We start from the raw sequence: 21635 nt of genomic DNA on the forward strand, positions 1-21635 counted from the left end.
AGAAGGGATCATGAGCTTTCGTGGGCACAGCCCCCTTCTTCAGATGACGGTAGTTTTGAGTTTAGGATGTGCAGACCCAAAATAAATAGGAGAGAAGGGGAGGGAGGAAAAGAAGGAGTGGGGGTTACTGTGGAAACTTACAATATTTTTACCAACTTTGAACATCGAAAGGGGGATTAATTTAGGGATGCAGAAAGACACATACACAGGTGAACAGTACCAACAAGAGTTGTGCCAACCTTCCTCCCTGTGTTGGCGCATGAACATCCATCAGGACATCACATATTTATCTTGCAAAGCTCCTTGAATATCAAATCTCAGTAGTGTTTATGGCCAAGCTGACTAGGCAAGTTCTGTCAAGTGGACAAATTTTCACTGAGGAATCAAGGACATGTATCACTTGTGAGCCACTTCTCAGATGACTCCAGGGTCTAGTGGTGAATTTATTGCACCCTCATCCTCTGACTCACCTTGGTGAAAACCCAATTCTAAATTGTTTTATGCACCAAAATCCCCCTTGGGTTTGATGCCCAATTTATGCAGAATCAGGCTCGTCATTCGCATAGGCAAAGCAGCGTGCGGCCTGCGGACTATGGTGCAGGAAAGGCAGGACGCGAAAGTGCAGCGACTACATGTGCATTGGACGTTTGCTTGCAACTGCCTGTTATTTTCAGACAGTTACCATTCACTAGGCAAAACTGAAGGGAACCCACAGAGAAGGGGGGGGGGCAGTGCTTTTTCTTCTCTCAGGTGGCCCCAAAGAGCTTAGGTTTGGAATTTTAAGAAACAATCGACTCCCCCCTCCCCGTGAGAGATAGGGATGGTATGTTTTGCTGGAGGACACAGAAGGTGGAATGGGAGCGCTTTCAGCCCTAGATTGAAGAGAGAGCAGCTGATTCTTTCACAAAAATCTTTTCTGCCAACTGTTTAACAGGTGTCTGCATAAACTAGGTATTAATTTAAAAAAATTAACCAGCATTTCCTCCCCTCTGCCAGCTGCTCAGGTTTTAGTTCCATGATATTTGTTGTGTAAAATCCCTCTTAGTCTCTCTTTCCGCCATAGCTCTCCATCTAACTTTCTACGGCACAAAGCAGATCTCTCTTCTGAAAAGCCTGCTTTGGTCTTCTTAAGACATCAAAACACACAACTCTCTCCTTTGCTGGGCCTTTATCTACAATCTCTCACTCACAGCCCACCTCCACAAAGGTACCAGCTACCAGCTCACTGCCATCAGGACTCTGAAGACAGAGAATTTGGAGCAGAAAAGTGGGAGTGTTACTCTCTTGCCAGGTCCCACAAGAGCACAGACTTCGGGGGAGCGCGGCTCCGCAGCAATACTGGAAACCCAGGAGGCACCAATTCTTTCAGGCTCATAAGGCAAGGCCTGCTGCGATTTTGATTAAAATGAGGATCCTGCTGCAGACCAGCTACAACATCAGCTCAGTGCCAAATCTGAGCATTTCATTTATTTTCAGGGATGCAACAGAATTTAAAGAACCATCACAGCATCTAGTCTGACCTCGTCTATCACAGGCTGTTCCATTTCACCAGCCTCCCTCACTTGACCCCAGTGACTTTAATTAGCCTAAATATTCCTGCCCTCAGGAGACCACTGTGTCCATAGGCAGAGAACATCAGAGACCAAGGCTGGTGTGGCCTCCCCCCGGCAGGGAATTGGTTAGCTGCGATGCCCACAGGCCCACGGCGGCAGAGGAAGGCAAAAATATAAAAATAAACCCTAAACTAAAGCAACATCCTCGCCAATGTGACCCTGCTGGAAGGCAGGGGACGTCCCCCATCCCAAATCTGGTAACCACTTTGGCTCTGGACACGTAAACAAGATGCACCAGCCAGGAATCAAGGAGGATTCTCTGGACCATCTCAGAGCACGGGCCACCCCATCCAGTTTCCCATTGCCAACGGTTACTAGTCTTGGATGCCCCAGAGGAAGGAAAAAAACCCAGAATGCATCTGGCCAATGGGGCAGGGGCGGAGATCTTTCCTGACCCCTGCAGTCAAGTGGGAGGAGATGAAACACGAGATCTGAGTATAGTCACTGTCTTAAAATAGAGCTGCAAATGTTCCAGGCATATTAAGAGGCCGTAACAAATTCAGTTCTGGCAGGGAGCGCCCCATGGCGGCTGAAGGGGGTCTCGTAATATTTAACCTGCCTGTCTGCAGGTGAGTCAAAGTCCAGCCCGTGGCCGAGGTTCAGGCCTCCCCGTTTACTCGCTCACTCCGGTGTGGTTTGCAGGGGACTGGGGGGGACCCAGGCCTGTCCACTCCTCTGGGTCCTGGCCCAGGGACTCTATATGTAGCAGATATCTGCGAGTTTCAAAGTCCGTAGGTATCCCACTTCCTCGGGATGCTGCTTCATTCAGCCCTTCTCTAGGGCCTTGCTGCAGAGTTCCCCTTTTCCAGGTTCCATAGAGTTGTCCCTGGCTAGCCTTTGGCCGCAGGATCTAGATCCGCTTAGCTACGAAAGCCCAGCTCCCACTCGGAGCTGTCCAAGGCTCTGGTTGTCCCAGTTAGCCAAGAGGTCCACCTGGGCTGAGCTCCAGGAAGGAACTGATGGGCCTTAGCTAGTAGCTCCTTATATAGCAGCCTGCCGCGTTCTGATAGGCTGCAGTGCAGGCTGCCCCTCTACGCTGCTTTCCACTGCTCCTGGCCAGGGTGCTGAAAGGCCTCCAGTGGGGAGGTCAGCTTTGCCCACCCCATCACAAGGCAACGCAAGCAATTCTGTTCTCCCCAAGGCAGACCGAAAAACAGGGAGATTCGTAGGATCCAAGGCCAGAAGGGAATTCCATGACCATGGAGCACGAGCATAACCTTCCCCCCCCTCCTCGCCCCACACACAAGCCGTAGAATTTCTCCCTGGAGCGGGATGAAAGCATGCCTTTTAGAAAGAGAACTAATTTCACCCTAGAGACGCCAAGCAATGGCAAGTGCCCGCACCTCCCTGAGAAGCGTCTCCAGGATTCTGTTTCCCTCATAACTATTTTTTAGTCAACCGAAAGACCACAAACGGTGGCTGCCCACACCAAAGCCTGGACGCGGTGACTGTGTGCAACACGCTAATGGAGCAGCCAGCTCAACGTATCAGCTTAATGCACATAAAAGCAGCATAGTTAGAGGCACTGCGCTGGCAGGAGCAGACGGCACCTCTGGGAGAAGACGCACAGTTAAGGTCCTGTGCACATCTCATTCTGAGAAATGGCTTGGCACTGCTGTAAGAGTGAGTGCTGAGTCCTGGCCGCCTGCTAGACTCATTCAAACTCGGTGAGCTACATTCTGTCTGCCTGCATTGCCCCTGTGGTTTCCACCGGCGAGGGTATGCTGCTTCACTTCCTGTCCCAAGGCAGTCACTCTGCGCACTCTCAGATAGCGGGGCTCGGCCCCAGAATGGCTTATGTCCGTGCCTGGCGCAGAACCGTGTGTACACTGTTTGGAAAACACTTCAGGACCCTTGGATTGAAAAATGCTCTTTGTTTCTAACAAGCGTGCTCCTTACAGGCCTGTTGGGCATATTAACAACTCAGAAGGCCTCAGAGATCCGCTCTGAAAGCAGGTACTGTCTGCAGCAGCCAGTCATTCAAACCCCCACTACCCATTAGCCACACTTTGGATACAAACAATAAAAGCACTCTTCCAGCTAATGCCACTTCAGGGGAAAGTGCTGGCAAACACACACGCCTTCCATGCTGCCCTGAAGGGCAAAGCATGCTCCTGTCCCACAAACAACCATTTCCACAGACAAGGGCGTTAGGTGTGGGTTGAACGTGGGATGGAAGGAAGCTGGGGACACCGAACAGGAGAAAAATCTGGGGTCACCCCAAGCACCTGCTAAAAACTCCCGCTGAAAACATGGAACTGAGTTCAGGCTACAAAAGTAATGAAAGAGTTAAAGAAAAACCAAGCATTTTCCTTGGATGTTCCCTGTGTACCCAGACTCTTTGTAACCTCGACTCCAGCTTCTCAGTTCTCTCTCCCTCTTATTTTTTAAATTAAAAAGCAATGAGACCATAGCTGTAATGAAGGGCAAATGGTCTGTCGGATGCAAACTAATGTACCATAGAAAGAGGCTACATCACCAGAACGAATTCTAAATTAAAACCGCACCATGAAACCAACTCCATTTCCTCTGAGCATGCAATCTATATTATCAGCATTTACAATCTGTTTCGACCTCAATTATACTATCTTTTTGGGGAGGAGGGGGGTCTTCTCTAATACGTAGTAATAAAGTCATTATGACAAATTATGAAAATGCCTGGAGTGTAATTATTAATGCCATCAATACATTTGCAACAGAATGTAATTGAATTCTCAGACAAACTTTGTTAAGCGGGAGTTAAGGTTTAGCAGAACATAAAACATAAAGGAAAGAAAACCCTACAAAAACACTGCATGTATCAAGCCTAATGAATAACCCAGTAAATTGGGGTTAGTGTAAAATGTCTGGATTTCTGATTATTTAAAAGTATAAAGACAGAGCAAAGGTACACAACCTTAACTCTGCCCCCGCAGCATAAACTTACCATCATCATCTTAAAAGTTTCTCAAAACCATGTGGCTTTAAAAAAACATTTTAAAAAATGTGTAGGTGGCAGCAGAAGGCTTCACCAGTCTCATACAATGCAGAATAGTGAGTCTGCGGGTGCCCACAAGCCTGTAAGTAACATATACTTTTAAGAGCCTACATGATTTCCATATGCCCAGTTCTAGCTGCACGCAATTTCACAGAACTAACCTCTGATGTCAACTACTCAAGAGACACCTTCTAATCTTAACCCAAGGAAAACGTAAATATGCAACAACATGGAAATGATTCAATATTTATACTGCTGTAGTGTAGTGCCTTGAGGCCTCAATCAAATCAATCCCCTTTGTGCTAGGCGCTGTGCAAACATGCAGTAAGTGACATTTCCTGACCCAGACAGCAAGCAATCTAAAACTAAGTTTACAAGGTGGGTGATGTAATTTCTTAATTTGGACTGACTTCTGCTGGTGAGACACACAAGCTTTCAAGCTTACACAGAGCTCCAATTCAGGTCTGGGAAATGTTCTCAGAGTCACAGCTAAATACGAGGTGGAAGCAACTGTTTAGTGTAAGAGATTAATACATGTGTCAAGAGGCACTTTGAGTGTTTCCCAGACCAAAGAAGAGCTCTGTTTTAAACTCACAAGTTTGTCTCTCTCACCAACAAAACAAACAAACAAACAAAAGATTCTCTCACCCACCTTGTCTCTCTACTATCCTGGGACAGACAGGGTTACAACAACTTTTCATAAAATTAAATTGTCCTTTACACTTACAGATACCTTGGTGTAACAAATGTATGATTTTTAAACTTTTTTAAAAATCAGATTTGCATTGTAAGCACATTTTTGTCTTTTTAAAATAAACTGATTTTGAGCTAGGTTTCACATTATGACTAGGGCTGTCAATTGACCTGCATTAACACCTGTGATTAACACAGGGCAGGATTAACATTTTAACCCTTTTAACACGTTAATGCTGCGCTGTCCCTTTCAAATGCCACTCCCACACTTCAAAGGGGCAGTACAAGTGGAACAAGGGATCAGCTGGAGTCTCCAGCTGATCCCAAGCTCCTAATGCGCTGCCCCTTTAAAGTGCCAAAATGGCCGGAGCAGCACTGTACAGAGACGGGGTCAGCTGAGGACTCCAGCAAGCAACAGTCTCTTCTGTAGGTGCAGAGAAGATATTCTTCATTTCAGTTCATTCAACTTGCTCAGATCAATGACTTGTTCATTTAAGTTGAGGCACCAAGCAGGAGCTGAAAACCCCAGATGCTTGTTTTCTCTTCCAATGGATGGATAAAACCGAGGTATGAGAGGGTGAGCTCTCTTAGGTCTGCCATCTTGAAGGGCATGCTGATGAAAAGCCATCCGTTCGGGGCGGAGGGGGCTGGCAGCCACACGCTTAGGCGGGCCAACTTCTGCTCCCCGCCCCATTGTGCAGGGTTGCTAGTTCCCAACCCCTACGGTGCTGGAGCAGCCCTCCACCTGCAGTGGACCAAGGGCTGTTTCCAGGTACTGGTTAACCCAGGGGTTTTTACCAGGAGCCACTTCAGGAATTTTTAAAGTGGCCCTGGCCCACACCAGAAGGGGCGGGGCCTCAAGTGGAAGGGGCGGGGCCAAGATACTTCCTTGCTTCCCCACCCACAGACCATGATTGGTCTGGGTTTGGGAGAGCAGGTGAAGTCTTTGCTTCCCTCCAGGCAACTTCACTTGCCCCCTCCTTCTGCTCCAGGCCAATCAGAGCTTGGGGGTGAGGGAGCACATGAAGTCTCCTCCCACCCTGCCAGGAGTGCGAGGCACTTCTAAGCACCGCATGCTCCTGGCATGGAGGAGGAAACTTCGCATGCTCCCCCCACCCACAGGCCCTGATTCATCTGGGGCAGGGAAGTGGCAGTGCCCGCTGCTGGGTTAACCGGTACCTGATAAGCATTACGCATTCACATCCCTAGATACATGTTTTCTATGTAAAACTATCTGATTGATTAAATAGTTTCAATCAATCTTTTTCTTGTATATACAAAGCACATTTAAGGAAATTCTTGACTAATGAAAATATTTTTAAAGCGCTTTTTGTGCACTTAAATGTGTCATTTCACTATTATCTAATATAATAAAAGAGGAAAAATTAAGAAACTGAATAAATAGCTATATACATGTATGTAGCTACAGCATATCCCGCTGGTTACCCAAAAGAATTACCAAAGTTAGCATACAGGCTATATTTAGTTACAAATCAATATGGTGTAATGGTTACCAATCAATAAGATTCAACCTTTCTTTAGGAAAATAACTAAAAAATATCCACACAAAACAAGATTAAAATCAATTTTTAAAATTAAGGTTTCCTGCTTTCTAATTGAAATCATGATTGAACTGCAGTGAGATAAAATAACTTATTTAAATCATCTGGATTTATATCAAGCCACACAAGTATTCATTCGGGATGATAACCAGTCTCCTACCCTGCTGTAAATAAAACCTAAACAGTCAACATTTTCCCATCATCTTTTTAAAAACTCCTGTAGAAAGCATGCTCTTGCAGCCAAAGAACAGCATGCTGGTATTTAAAAGAAACCATAATCTTGAAGTCTACTTTTAAAAAAAACTGAAGTAATTTTAGGTTCAACTGCTTGAGTCGCCTTGCAAATGTTTGTGGTTTCAACATCACACTTTCTTGTTTTTAACACGTTTGTCTCTTCTGTTTCTGTATGACAGACCCAGGCAGACATATGAAAAGCAAGGACCACCTGACTCTACTGGAGGAATGGTGTGTGTGTAATTTATATTCATAAAATAGCTGTCAAATGCAAAAAGTAAACTGATGGGAAACCAAAGACTTTTCACTCTACTCTCATTGAGTTAATTATCTTAGGTGTAATGTATTACACTAGAATGTTAAAAATCATTAAATGTAAAGTTTTAAGAGGGCACATCCTGGAACAGATTTTTTGTTTGTGTCACATGTATACTTAAGGGTTTGTCTACCTGAGGCTTTATTCCCGATCAGCCTTGTGTGTGGGTGCTCTTATTGCAGAGTCAGTCTACCAATGGACCATCTACAAAATCTACCATCACAGGACCTAACCATATAAGCCAAAACATCAGGGGCTCATACATCCTCTAATGCAGGGGCGGGGAACCCCAGGCATGGGGGCCAAATGCGGCCCCCAGCTAGCCTGGATCCGGCCCCCAAGGCGCAGGGACCTCCCCAGCACCGGGGAGCTTGTGCTGGCACTCCAACTCTCTCACTGCCCAACAGCAGGGCTGGAGCACACAGAATCTACTAGCATGGGCCCCGTGAGGCTCTGGCACGGAAGGGGGATGTGGTGGGTCTCTTTCTCTTTCTCAGATGGGGCCACATCACTGAGGGGTCTGGTTCTGGTTTGGTTTTTTGTTTAATTTCTCACTTGTGTGTGGCCCCCAACTGATTTTTCTGTGGGTCAGTGGTCCCCAACCCAAAAACGGTTCCCCATCTCTGCCCTAATGTGCTCCATGCTATCCAGTGCCAGCAATACCGATCTGCCTCGTACTTTGGCCAAACGCGACAGTCTCTGTGACAAAGGACAAATGGACACGAACCAGACATCAGGAATGGGAACACACACAAACCTGCAGGGAAACATTTCAACCTGCCCGGGCACTTGATCATGGATCTAACAGTAGCCAGTCTTCTGCAACGGATTTTCACTAACCAGTTACAGAGAGAGAGTGTGGAACTGGTATCATCTACAAGTCTGACACTGGCACCCTGGGCTTGCATAAAAACATTCACTGGTTGGCGCATTACAAAGCCAATTTTCTCCTGCCTGTAACATCCACATTTTCATATCCAAAGCTATGAATGTGACAAATCCAGCCCACTTCACTGCCAAGTTAACACAGGTTCTGCAGCTGACAGGATTTTTTTCGCTGTTATTTATATCTATCTAGAGAGAGGTTGATTTGAGACGACAGGACAGGCAGCACTGGGCTCTGCCGGCAGGGCTGGGGCGGTGAGCAGCGCAGACAGGACAGGACAGGCCCCCCACACACACACACTGCTGCTTTCCCCACCTCAGCAAGGCTACAGTGCCCTGGCTACCCGTGCCTCACTGTCCTACGTGGGGCAGGCAGGCACCCATGTGCCTCCCTAGCCTCCAGGATTAGAGCCAGGCCAGGTGAGTGCCACAGTCGGGGGGGAGGGGGAAGGAGAGGGGGTAAGGGGCCCAGGTGACCAAGGGGGGAAGGGAGGCAGCGAGAGAGAAGCAGGACCTGGCTGAGTGGGGGGGAGGGAAGCTGGAGTTGCCTACCCCCTGCGAGGGGGGGGATGGGTGAACGCAGTGAACACAGACCCTTGTGTACAATAACACAGCCCCCTTGTGTGTTACCTCCACTCCAGCTCAGCTGATGAAGTGGGTTTTGCCCATGAAAGCTTAATGATTTTATATATTAGGGATGTTAAAATGCATTTTCGTAAACGAGTACCAACTGACATTTTCAGCGAGTACATGTTTGCGTGGGGGGAGGCGGGAGGCAGTTCCTCTTGTAGTAAGTTGAAGGTCGGTAACATGGAGTCAGCAGGCCTGTAACATGAAAGCAGCAATCTAGTGAGCAAGACTTTGGTTCAGGAACACAGGAGCCAAGAGAGAGGCCCTATTGGTAACTGTGTGATGGTGTAAGTTAGGTCGAGCATGGAAGGACACAGGGAGGCACTGGGTACAGACTGTGAGCCAAAGGGGAGTAACAGAACATCTTAATAAGAAATGTCTTAGTACAAAGACTCCCCAAAAACTAATGCACATACTGACCTAGGTTCAGGACCAGGTCAGAATTGACAGCATGAAGGATAGTAAGTGAGCCCCCCTTCCGTAAGGTGAGGAGTGGTAACTAAGCAACAGAGGGTGGCAACCTGGTACGTAAAGAAGTGATGTAAGTTGTTTGTACCTGTCTTTAAAAGGACACCGCGAAGGGTGCTCTCTGGCCGACCTGGGGGGACACACTAGGCATCTGTCATTGCCTAGACTCACAGAATGCACAGTGCCTTAACTCCGACTAACCGCTGTTAATGTCTGTTCTATGGCAATAGGCCTGCCCGGTGTTGGTACCTTGTCACGTGGGCCATAACGCACACTGGTGTAACCTTGTAGGATCTCGGTTACCAACCGTTAGAGCTTCGCATTTGACAATAAACCTGCTCGACTGATTTCAAACCTGGCCCGCATCTGTCGTTTCTGCCGGCTTTCAGAGATCTCCTATGTTGACCCAAGTGCACGGGGACTGACACTTTAGATAAAGGGAGCACCAACAGTTACGCATGCAGCCGAAAGTTTATCACCACCGACGGAGCAGAGGTCCTTCAGGACAGCGCCAGGACAACCCGGCCAGACGATGCTGACACTGACAGTCTGAAGGTACTGAAGTTACCGAAGTACGACACCTCTGTATCAGCCAGCAGCATGCAGCTGGTGCTCGAGGGGAGCCTGCTTAAAAGCCAGCTCCCTGCACATACCAGCTCCTACTCCCCCGCCCCATGATGCCACCTCTGATACAGAAGCAGCAGCGTGGGGAAGGGGGTCTTGTGTGTAACCGTGAAGGTTAATCCATGAGCCCAGGCTAACTGGTTAACTGCTTACACTATTACACTCTCACACCCCCACTATATATTTTTCTTAGTCTCCAAGGGTTTGTCTAGACAGCTGAGACTGCCAGTATCTCGAAATAGCTATTCCGCGTCTTTTACACATGCCCGTTATTTCAAAACAGATTTCAAAATAACAGGCACGCTATTCCGGCATCCCCATAACCCCCGTTCCACGAGGGTTACAGGATGTCTCGAAATAGCATGTTCTTGAAATTAGCGCTATGTAGACGGCACCAAATTTCAACATACATTTGAAATAAGATCCGCAAATGGCATTGCTTATTCCAAGATCAGGGTGCTGTCTAGACCAGGGATGGGCAAAAAAAATGTTCTGGGGGCCACTTCAAAAATGTTTTGGACCGCACAAAAAGGGGCAGGGCCTCAAACAGAAGGGGCGTGGCCAGGATGCTTCAGGCTTCTCCACCCACAGACCATGACTGCTCTAGGAGTGGAGGGGCCCTTCCAACTAAGCACCCATGGCCTCCCACCCCCAGGCCAATCAGCTGAAGCCTCCTCCCACCCAAAGCATGAGGTATTTGGAAGTGCCATGCGCTCCTCGCAGGGCAGGGGTAGAGGAGAGGAAACTTGCACGCTCCTCCCACCCCCAGGCCAATCAAGGCTTGGAGGCGGGGGACTGGCAGGGCCTCCACAGGCTGGAGCAACCTGCTTGGCGGGCCACGGAGGCACTTCTGCCCACCCCTGGTCTCGATGAACCCCACGGTACCACAGTACTACTCACTGTTAAAGGTACAGACTAACACGGCTACCCCTCTTTCCAGATTAACCTTCACACGCAAGCAAGCCCTAACTCGAGTTCTATCCCTGGATCCAGTAACAAAAGAGAAAGAGCGCTCGCTCTGTCGGTCGGGGAGGTGAGAAAAAGGAAATGTGCCTTAAATCAATGAATAATCATTCTAGGCAGCATCTGCCTTCCTTCCTCTGGAGCACTAACGAAATGGAGTGTCCCACAGAAATGCAGGCACACATTTTGGGCCCTGGCTGCTCTCAGCACCTCAGCCCGATTTAAAGAAAGCTGGCTCACTTACTCATTTTAACAACTCAAAGATCCCCGCTTTGCATCACGCAGAGCCAGAGCCACTTGTCACTATGGGGCCCGGAAATCACTTTTTGAAGCCACCCAAAAGGAATCTTCTTAGGGAAAGAACTCCCTTTGTGAGCAAATCTCAGCCAGCTACAACCAGCTGGAAAGCATCCTCAGGGAAACCTATGAGTTGTCAATTTTGAATGACTTCTGAAAGCAAGTCCCAAAACTCCAGCCATCCCGTCAACCTCTTAACCCTGTTAGTAGCACCTGTGTTACAGCAGCCTGCTATCAGTCTCACTGCTTGTTGCAGTAACTCACAGGAGCGAAGCAATTTAGGTCATGTGAGAACTAAGCATTAAAAACCCCTCAAGAACCCCAAAACGCACAAACACTTTGAGAGTTGTGAGTCACACAAGCCAGCACATCCACAGGAAAGGGAACCTGTGCACGTCAGCCACGATGGACTTTAAGTTGGAAGCAATCACAGAACACAAGCACTGGAAGGGCCCGCAAGAGAGCAAGACCAGCCCCCTGCCCTCACAGCAGGACCAAGCACTGGGGATGTCAACGTGTAGTCGATTACACAATTAACTGGTAGCCTGGGCTTATCAGTTAATGATGTCTACGCGCACTGCGCACTCCTCTCCCTTGATGCCTCTGGATCAGAAGCAGTAAAGGGGAGGAAGGAGCAGCAGATACGTGCAGGGCACCGGCCGAGCCACCTTCCCCTGCCACCTCCCACAGAGGCAGCAGCGTGGTGGTGAGTATGTGGGCCGGAGCTGGCACCTGCGGAGAGCCAGCTAAAAAGTCACCCCCTTGCTGCCTCCTACTGAGGTAGCGGGGGAAAGGGAAGGTGGAAACCAGTGCTTGCAGGGAGCCAGCTTCCCATGAGCTCTGGCTCCCACCTCCCCGTGTGTAAACACATAACCGTTAAAATTTCCAGCAGCTACACGTTCACACAAATACTCAACAGTTAGCATCCCTACCAAGCACCATCTAGATCCTGAAATGTGGTGCCCAGAACTGGACACAGTACCCCTTTCCTCTCCCTCCTCCTGAAATGAGTGTTCAAGTGCAAACAGGCAACCCAAGTCCTGATGAATCTTGCAAGCCTTCCAAACAGCATCGGATGGCTAGTGCTAGGGACTATTATTTTAGCAAGAAGGAATGCCTAGAGCTGTAAGTTACTGGGAATAGCTTAGCCGTTGCAGGAGACGCACTGGGGTAATAAGGCTGCAAGTATTCAGAAAGTCCCACAGCTTCTCAAGCTGCACTAATTGTCTCTGGCATCACATTCATTCATTCTACAGCAAATATGGCGAGTTATCTGTTCACCATCATGCACCCGCACTAATCGAGACAGATTCCACTGTGAGCCAAGCTTAGCACATTTAACAAGCGCCACAGTTTAAGCCGATAACCCCAGCCAGTGTGGCTCAGCCTTACTCCATTAATTTCTGCTTTCACTACTTCCTTTAATTTCACAAACACAGTCTAGCTCAAACCAAAGCAGTCTGTAGCCACTCCATACAGCAGTTAATCCTGCTCAAATGCAGAATTCAATTACCTCTCCTCCTCCCCCACCCAGAGGCCATGAAGGGGAGATCTGGAAATAGCTGGAGGTGGCTTTTCCCCCTTCATTACCACGGTCATTGGAAACCGGACACAGAGGGCATGGGCACAGCATTTCTGGGCAAAAATGTAGGGATATTTAATCATCACTTTAGACCATCTGCACCTGTTTTGCAGCAGCGCATCAAGCTTATGGATTTCCGAGCTCTGTATAAACAGCCAAGTGCTGGAGTCAGTTTAATTGTATTCTCTGCTGCAAGAGATTCAGTCTTCTATTTTGACCAGCACTTGGTGCAGAATTAGAGGCGCGGTGCCTGAAATTTCTGTGCCCAATTTGGCCCGGAGGGAACGCAGCTTCCTGATTAAGTAGGGACACATTAACTGTTCGGAGGAGAGAAATCTGACACTCTGAGGAGGAAAGCAATTATTATGGATTGTGATAGGAAAGCTGAGAAGACCAAGGGACTCTGCAGAATGGCTACAATAGAACAGGATCCTTATTGTGTGGCTTATTTGTCTGGTGGAAAAAATGTAAATACCTTCAAGAATCGTGCACCTCTGGAGCGGGCACCAGTATCAAGATGATTTACCCTTCAAAATCTACTGCCTCTGCTGCAGGGGTGGGAGTTGGTGAACTTTGATCCTCTCTCTCCTATTTCAGCTGCCAGCCTCTGTCTCAATGTGCAAGTCTGGATTCAGAGAAGGAACACTCAAATGCCTATTGTGAGGCGCTGCATCTAGCACAGTGATTCTCACCAGAGGCCCGGGCAGGTTTCCGGAGAGTGGGGAGGCTCCAGGAAGAGCCAGCATTAGACTTGTGGGTTCAAGTGGGATCACATGGCAGAGAGCCAGGGCCCTGTTTAATTGGTTAACTGATTAAAGGGGAGGGTGGGGGCAGGGAGGGGTGCTCCTGCCCAGCTGAGTGGCCCTCTCCCAACTGCTGCTGGGCTGGAGCAGCCTGCCCCTCCTCCGTAGGCAGGGCCTGCTCCAGCCTTTCCACCCCCTCCGCAGGCAGGGGCTGTTCTGGCACTCTAGCTGCCTCTCCGTGGCAGGCCTCCCCCTTCCCTGCTGTGGGCAGGGAGCTAACTGCTCCAGTTCCCATCGATTCACCTTAACTGGTAAGCCTCACTTGTTAAGGGTAAGGCTTACTGGCCAACCATTCACACCCCCACCCTGACTCCTGGCACCTGGGGCTGAAGCCAAAGCCTGATCAACTAAGGCTGTCTATGCCCTGGGAAGGTCTGGCCGCAGAAGCGCTGTCGACATGCAACAGTCACCAAAAGTGACAACAGTCAAACCAGTGATAGAAATGTAGCCGTGTTAGTCTGGTGTAGCTGAAGCAAAATACAGGACTATGGAGCACTTTAAAGACTAACAAGATGGTTTATTAGGTGATGAGGTTTCGTGGGCCCGACCCACTTCCTCAGATCAAATAGTGGAAGAAAATGGCACAACCATATATACCAAAGGATACGATCAAAAAATGAACACATATGAAAAGGACAAATCACATTTCAGAACAGAACAGGGATGGGGGGGGAGGTAAATGTCTGTGAGCTAATGATATTAGAGGTGATCATTGGGGAAGCTATCTTTGTAATGGGTAAGAATTAATGTTTTTGTTTAGACCTAGGCGTAAAGTGTCGAATTGAAGCATGAATGACAGTTCAGAGCATTCTCTTTCAAGTCTGGTGTGAAAAGGTCTTTGAAGCAGGATGCAGGTAATCAAGTCGTTGAGACAATGCCCTTTCTGGTTGAAATGGCAAGAAACTGTTTTTTCTTTGTGATCCTGTCTGATATCTGTTTTATCAGCAGAGATGATTCTTACCAACAACCACAGGACATACCACACTAATACCAACCCTGGAACCTTCCCTTGCAACAAACCCCGTTGCCAGCTTTGTCCACATATTCACTCTGCTGATACCATTATTGGACCTAACCAATTGAGTTATAAGATCAAGATCACACATTCCTGCTCATCCACAAATATAATTGATGCTATCATGTGCCGAAGGTGTCCGTCTGCTATGTACATTGGACAAACGTCTCAGATACTTCGCCAAAGGATCAATGCCGACAAAACAGATATTAGACAGGATCACAAAGAAAAAACAGTTTCTTGCCATTTCAATCAGAAAGGGCATTGTCTCAACGACTTGATTACCTGCATCCTGCTTCAAAGACCTTTTCACACCAGACTTGAAAGAGAATCCTCTGAACTGTCATTCATGCTTCAATTCAACACTTTACGGTCTAAACAAAAACATTAATTATCTTACCCATTACAAAGATAGCTTCCCCAATTATCACCTCTAATATCATTAGCTCACAGACATTTACCTCTCCCCCTATCTCCGTTCTGTTCTGAAATTTGATTTGTCCTTTTCATATGTGTTCATTTTTTTTGATTGTATCCTTTGGTATATGTGGTCATGACAATTTTCTTCCACTATTTGATCTGAGGAAGTGGGTCGGGCCCACGAAAGCTCATCACCTAATAAACCATCTTGTTAGTCTTTACAGTGCTACATAGTCCTGTTTTTTGTTTCAACAGTCAAACCAGTTTTTCTGCCTCCCGTTGTCCACATCTTCTGGCCACATTGCTGACAGGGGAGCCAGCAAACAGGGCAAAGCACAGTGGAAAGTGTCCCACAGGGCAGTGCTGATCCCTGGGCCTCTTGGGATGCCTTCCTAGCTGTGTGTGCTCTCTGTGCTATGGCTCTCCAGCACTCTGCCTGCATCAGCAGCCTGCCTGCAGCCCTGTTCCTAGTGCAGGCAAACCAAAAGCATCCCATGACTTGGAATTGTTCTCCTTGGCCTTAGAGGCTAGAAGCAGCAGCAATGGGCTTAAACTGCAGCAAGGGAGGTTTAGGTTGGATACGAGGAAAAAAATCCAAACTGTCAGGGTGGTTAAACACTGGAATAAGTTGCCTGGGGAGGTTGTGGAATCTCCATCCTTGGAGATATTTAAGAGCAGGTTGGACAGTTACCTGGCAGGGATGCTCTAGATCAGCATTTCTCAATTTTATTTGGACTTCTAAAGAACCCTTTTAAACTTGAAAGAGTTTTACGGAACCCCTAATAACAGTCTGCTATATGGAGCTGAAAAAGTAGACCACAAATAAGAAAGGATAATAATAAACAAATGCTAAACAAGGTTATGAGATCAACATTTAGTTTAATTGAACATATTAATATGTAAGGAAGCTTACAAAGAGTGGAAACTTGGACAAATGACCAGGGAGAAGTTTAAAGGTATAGCTCGAGAATGCCGGGGGGTTATCAGGAAGGCGAAAGCGCAAATGGAATTGCGACTGGCTAAGGATGTGAAGGATAACAAGAAAGGTTTCTACAGGCATGTTAACAAGAAGAAGGTGATCAGAGAGGGTGTGCGGCCCCTAATGGATGAAGGAGGTAACCTAGTGACAGATGATGTGGGGAAAGCTGAAGTACTCAATGCTTTCTTTGCCTCTGTATTCACGGACAAGGTCGGCTCCTGGACTTCTGTGCCAAGTGATGCAAGATGGGATGAAGATGGACAGCCCATGGTGGGTAAAGAACAGGTTAGGAACTATTTAGAAAAGCTAAACGTACATAAATCCATGGGTCCGGACTTAGTGCATCCGAGGGTACTGAGGGAGTTGGCAAATGTCATTGTGGAGCCTTTGGCTATTATCTTTGAAAAGTCGTGGAGATCGGGAGAAATCCCAGATGACTGGAAAAAGGCAAATGTAGTGCCCATCTTCAAAAAAGGGAAGAAGGATGATCCAGGGAACTATAGGCCGGTCAGTCTTACCTCGGTTCCTGGAAAAATCATGGAAGGGATCCTTAAGGAATCCATATTGAGGCACTTGGATGAGAGGAAAGTGATTAGGAATAGTCAGCATGGATTCTCAAAGGGCAAGTCGTGCCTGACCAATCTGATTAGCTTCTATGATGAGGTAACTGGCTCGGTGGACATGGGGAAGTCAGTGAATGTGATATACCTTGACTTTAGCAAGGCTTTTGATACGGTCTCCCACAATATTCTTGCTAGCAAGTTAAGGGAATGTGGATTGGATAAATGGACAGTAAGATGGATAGAAAGATGGCTAGAAGGCCAGGCCCAGCGGGTAGTGATCAATGGCTCGATATCAGGATGGCGGTCGGTTTCTAGCGGAGTGCCCCAAGGTTCGGTTCTAGGACCGGTTTTGTTCAACATCTTTATTAATGATCTGGATGAGGGGATGGATTGCACCCTCAGCAAGTTTGCGGATGACACTAAGCTGGGGGGAGAGGTAGATACGCTTAAGGGCAGAGATAGGGTCCAGAGTGACTTAGACAAATTGGAGGATTGGGCCACAAGAAGTCTGATGAGGTTCAACAAGGACAAGTGTAGAGAGTCCTGCAGTTGGGACGGAAGAATCCCAAGCATAGTTACAAGCTGGAGACCAACCGGTTAAGTAGTAGTTCTGCAGAAAAGGACCTTGGGGTTACAGTGGATGAGAAGCTAGATATGAGTCAACAGTGCGCCCTTGTAGCCAAGAAGGCTAATGGCATATTAGGTTGCATTAAGAGGAGCACTGCCAGCAGATCCAGAGATGTCATCATTCCCCTTTATTCGGCTTTGGTGAGGCCGCATCTGGAGTATTGTGTCCAGTTCTGGGCCCCCCCCACTACAAAAAGGATGTGGACGCATTGGAGAGGGTCCAGCGGAGGACAACCAAAATGATTAGGGGGCTGGAGCATATGATTTATGAGGAGAGGCTGAGGGACTTGGGTCTGTTTAGTCTGCAGAAGTGAAGAGTGAGGGGGGATTTGATAGCAGCCTTCAACTTCCTGAAGGGAGGTTCCAAAGAGGATGGAGAGAGGCTGTTCTCGGTAGTGACAGATGGCAGAACAAGGAGCAATGGTCTCAAGTTGTGGTGGGAGAAGTCCAGGTTGGATATTAGGAAAAACTATTTCACTAGGAGGGTAGTGAAGCACTGGAATGGGTTACCTAGGGAAGTAGTGGAGTCTCCATCCCTAGAGGTGTTTAAGTCTCGGCTTGACAAAGCCCTGGCTGGGTTGATTTAGTTGGAATTGGTCCTGCCTAGAGCAGGGGGCTGGACTTGATGACCTTCTGAGGTCTCTTCCAGTTCTATGATTCTATGATTTAAAAATAAAAATCACATTTAACTTGTACAAACCGTTAACTGTGGTATATCACAGGTGTGCGCGCAGCACTGACTAGTGACATCATCATCCCCGCTCTGGCTAAAATGGCATTACACAGGGACACTTAGTGGCAAACAAATGAAAATTGTTTTCAATTAATTTTTTTTAATCATAAAATGTTATTGTAATGGAATTCTCGCGGAACCCTTATTTTCACTTTGCGGAACCCTGGGGTTCCATGGAACGCCATTTAGGAAACACTGGTCTAGAAAGTGCTTGGTCCTGCCATGAGGGCAGGGGTCTGGACTGGATGAATTTTCGTGGTTCCTTCCAGTTCTAGTATTCTATGATTTGCTCTCTGTTTGTTCCCCAAAGGGAGCTGCTCACTCAGCTGTCAGATACTTCCCAGAGCTTTAAAAGGGGGGGGGGGGGCACAGGCCTGCAGAGCAGCAGAGATCACAACACGCTGAGCAGAGCCATCAGGGCAGGCAGTGTGGGATACTAGCGGAAGCCAGGTCTCCCCATAACACACACAGCAGAGTCCACCTTGGCTCTTTGTCAAAAATAAAAGAGGCACAGGGGAGGACGTTTTTTGTAACCAAAACTGGGCGTTTTCCCCAACAAAAGTCACATTGTAGTGCAACCGCTCTCACTGTTGCCTCCGAAAGGTAGTTTCTCTTAGCTTGGAGGTGGGGGTGTTGTGGCGTGGAACCACAGGCAATTTTTATGCTTACCTAATGCCGGGCCTGGCTTTAATATGCAGAAAAGCAGTTGTGACACCGGAGGGCCGTGGAGATTTTAATAGCGTGTTGGCGACGAAGCGGGGGGCTCAGAAAGAAAGAAGGCTGAGAACCCCGATCATCACTGACACAGGAAACCTCTGTCTTCAGGCGAGAGACCAGACGAGCACACAGTTGGCACAACAACCCTCAGATACAAATACAGTGTTTGACTGAAAGCTGCAGGATATAGTCATTTTTAATTTAAGTATCCACAGGCAGAGAACAGGTTGAGCGGTAAGAACAGCAGCCAATTCCACGAGGACTGTGAGGAAGAGGGTTTATTCATCCACTTCCTTCCACCAATACAGTCACCCAGTGCTTCAAACATCATCCATGTTCCTATGGTAGGAAGGCCTCCCGCCGGGAAATAGGCATGTGAGGGGGTGAGTCACAGTGAGATCAGGGAGAGCCTTGGGGCTACCATCCAGTGTGCTGATTAGAGATGTGAATGGTTAACCAGTAAGCACCACCTTACCAGTTAACTGGCAGGAGCTGGAACAGTCCCCCACCCACTGCGGGCAGGCCTTTGGGGCCCACTGTGGGAGGGGGTACTCCAATCCGTCTTCAACAGCCCCCATCTCTGCTTTTTATATCCCTACTGATGATCATCCCACTAAGCCTGCCTACCTGCCCTCTGGGGCACCCCACCATCCTGTCCTGCTGGGCCAGAAGCTCTGGTCTCCGAGTGGAGATACCAGCCCCCCAGCAGAGCAATACAGACGCGGACAACAGCTCAGCTGTGGGAAGCCTCAGATAGAGGGAGCAGATAGCACCTGGGAATACAACCCTCAAAAGGGAGCAAGCCCCCCAATACATCCAAGCTCATACCGTTCACTCTCTTGGTCACTGAAAGAGATATGCACAGCTGTGGCTCCCCCCAAGTAACAAGTATTTACGCTGTGCTTGAGAATAAGCAAGAGTGGGTTTATTAAGTAGAAGTCGAATTTAAGTGAATTCAAATGAAAACAGACAAATCAAGGTAAGTTCCTAAGCCAAAAGGAACAAAATTCGCTAGTTAAGCCTAATACAATAAGAAACGTATTATATGCACATTCTTACAGTAGTTCTCATCCTTTTCATAAGCTAGGCAGCCTCCTAGCTTGGGCTCGATTCTCCCCCCACCCCCCTCGTCCAGTCTGAGTCGTTTCCAGCAGGCACATACAGTGGTAAGTGGGGACGGGGACGGGAAAGAGAGGGAAATGTCTCCTGACTTCTGGAAATTGCCCCTATTGTTTGGTTTCCCACCTTTTATCCCCTTTGCCCAGGGCAGGAATTCTTTGTATTCAGTTCAAATTCCTCTCTTCTTGTGTGAAAAAGCACAAGACCAAAAATGGTCCAGCATCAGGTGGCCTGGCCACATGCCCTGGCAGAACCAATCTGGATCCAGGCTTACAGGAAAAACTAGACTATTGACAAGTTGTTGGTTTACTTACTGAGCCACTATGTTCGAGTATCACTAATGGTCTCATTAGCACATCTAGATTTATAAACAGACTCTCACTTCTCTGCCTCTTGCTCCTCACCCACAACTATTTCCAATCTGGAGACAATTTCTATATTCAAGTCAGCAGCACAGGTATGGGTGCCCGCATGGCCCCACAATATTCCAACATCTTTATGGCTGACCTTGAACAATGTTTCCTTGACATTACAATACAATTACATGACAGCCACGTTTCTACCACTTTATACCAGAACCCTACCCACCGTTATGCTTCCTTACATGCCTCTAGCTTCCAGCCAAGAAACATTTCCCAACCAATTCTTTACAGCCAGGCCCTAAGATACAACTGGATTTGCTCCAATCCCACAGACAAAGACAAACACTTAAGGATCTATATCAAGCGTTCTTAAAACTAAAATACCCACCCGAAGAAGCGATAAAACAGATTGACAGAGCCAGACAAGTACCCAGATAACAGCTTCTTCAAGAGAAGCCCAACGAAGAAAACAACAGGATACCACTGGTATCAGCAGGATACCTACAGCCCCCAACTGAAACCCCTCCAGCGCATTATCAACACCCTACATCTAGCCTGGAAAATGACCCCTCACTCTCACAGGCTTTGGGTGACAGGCCAGTCCTCGCCTGCAGACATACAACTCCCTAATCTCAAACAAATTCTTTCCAGCAAGCACGCAGCACACCCCCATCAAACCCACCCAGGAACTGGGGATGTTAAATTTAGATTAATCGGCTAATCGAATAGTCGATGCAATATGCATTGACAATTGAATTAGTCGATAAGGGCACCTTCGCCTTTGAGGTGTAGCAACAGCCTCAGGGTTGGTGCTACACTTCAAAGGTGAAAGCGCTGCGGGGAGCATGGGGCCAGCAGGGGACTCAAGCCGATTCTCCCGCTGACCCAGGGCTCCATGCGGCACTGCCACTTTGAAACACTGCAGGAAGCATGGTGGGGGAAAAGAAGGGGGAGAGAGGAGGAGGTGGCGCTGCCACTTTGAAACACCACATGCAGCCTGGGGCCAGCTGGGGACTCCCCAGCTGGCCCCAGGCTGCACCAGCATTTCAAAGCAGCAGACCCTGGGCTCCACACAACACTGCCACTTTGAAATGCTGCGTGCAGACCATGGCATTTCAAAGCGGCAGTACCATGTGGAGCCCAGGGTTTGGCCCCGGGCTCTACACAGAGCTGCCACTCTCCTCTCCTCCCCCCCCTTTGCTGCCTCTTTCTGATAGATGCAGTAAGGTGGGGGGGGGGGGGGGGAGCGTCTAGTCGACTGGTGTGTCGACTATCCAATAAGCATTTGCTTATCAGATACTCAACTAGTCCTTCACATCCCTACCAGGATCCCATCTCTGCAATCAACTCTGTCCACACATCTATTCAAGCAACACCATGACAGGACCTAGCTACATCAGCCATCACATCAGAGGCTCATATAACTGCACATCCACCAATGTGATCTGTGCCA

General features: G+C 48.0%; 1 protein-coding gene across 2 annotated transcripts in view; it reads right to left on the reverse strand.

Annotated features, from left to right (window-relative positions):
• Positions 1 to 21635, reverse strand: part of CTNNBL1 (catenin beta like 1) — an 89140-nt gene that overhangs the window by 62125 nt on the left and 5380 nt on the right. The window lies entirely within an intron of this gene.

The sequence above is a fragment of the Pelodiscus sinensis genome, chromosome 17 (assembly GCF_052426305.1).
Source record: "Pelodiscus sinensis isolate ZL-2025 chromosome 17, ASM5242630v1, whole genome shotgun sequence".
NCBI classification, from domain to species: Eukaryota; Metazoa; Chordata; order Testudines; family Trionychidae; genus Pelodiscus; species Pelodiscus sinensis.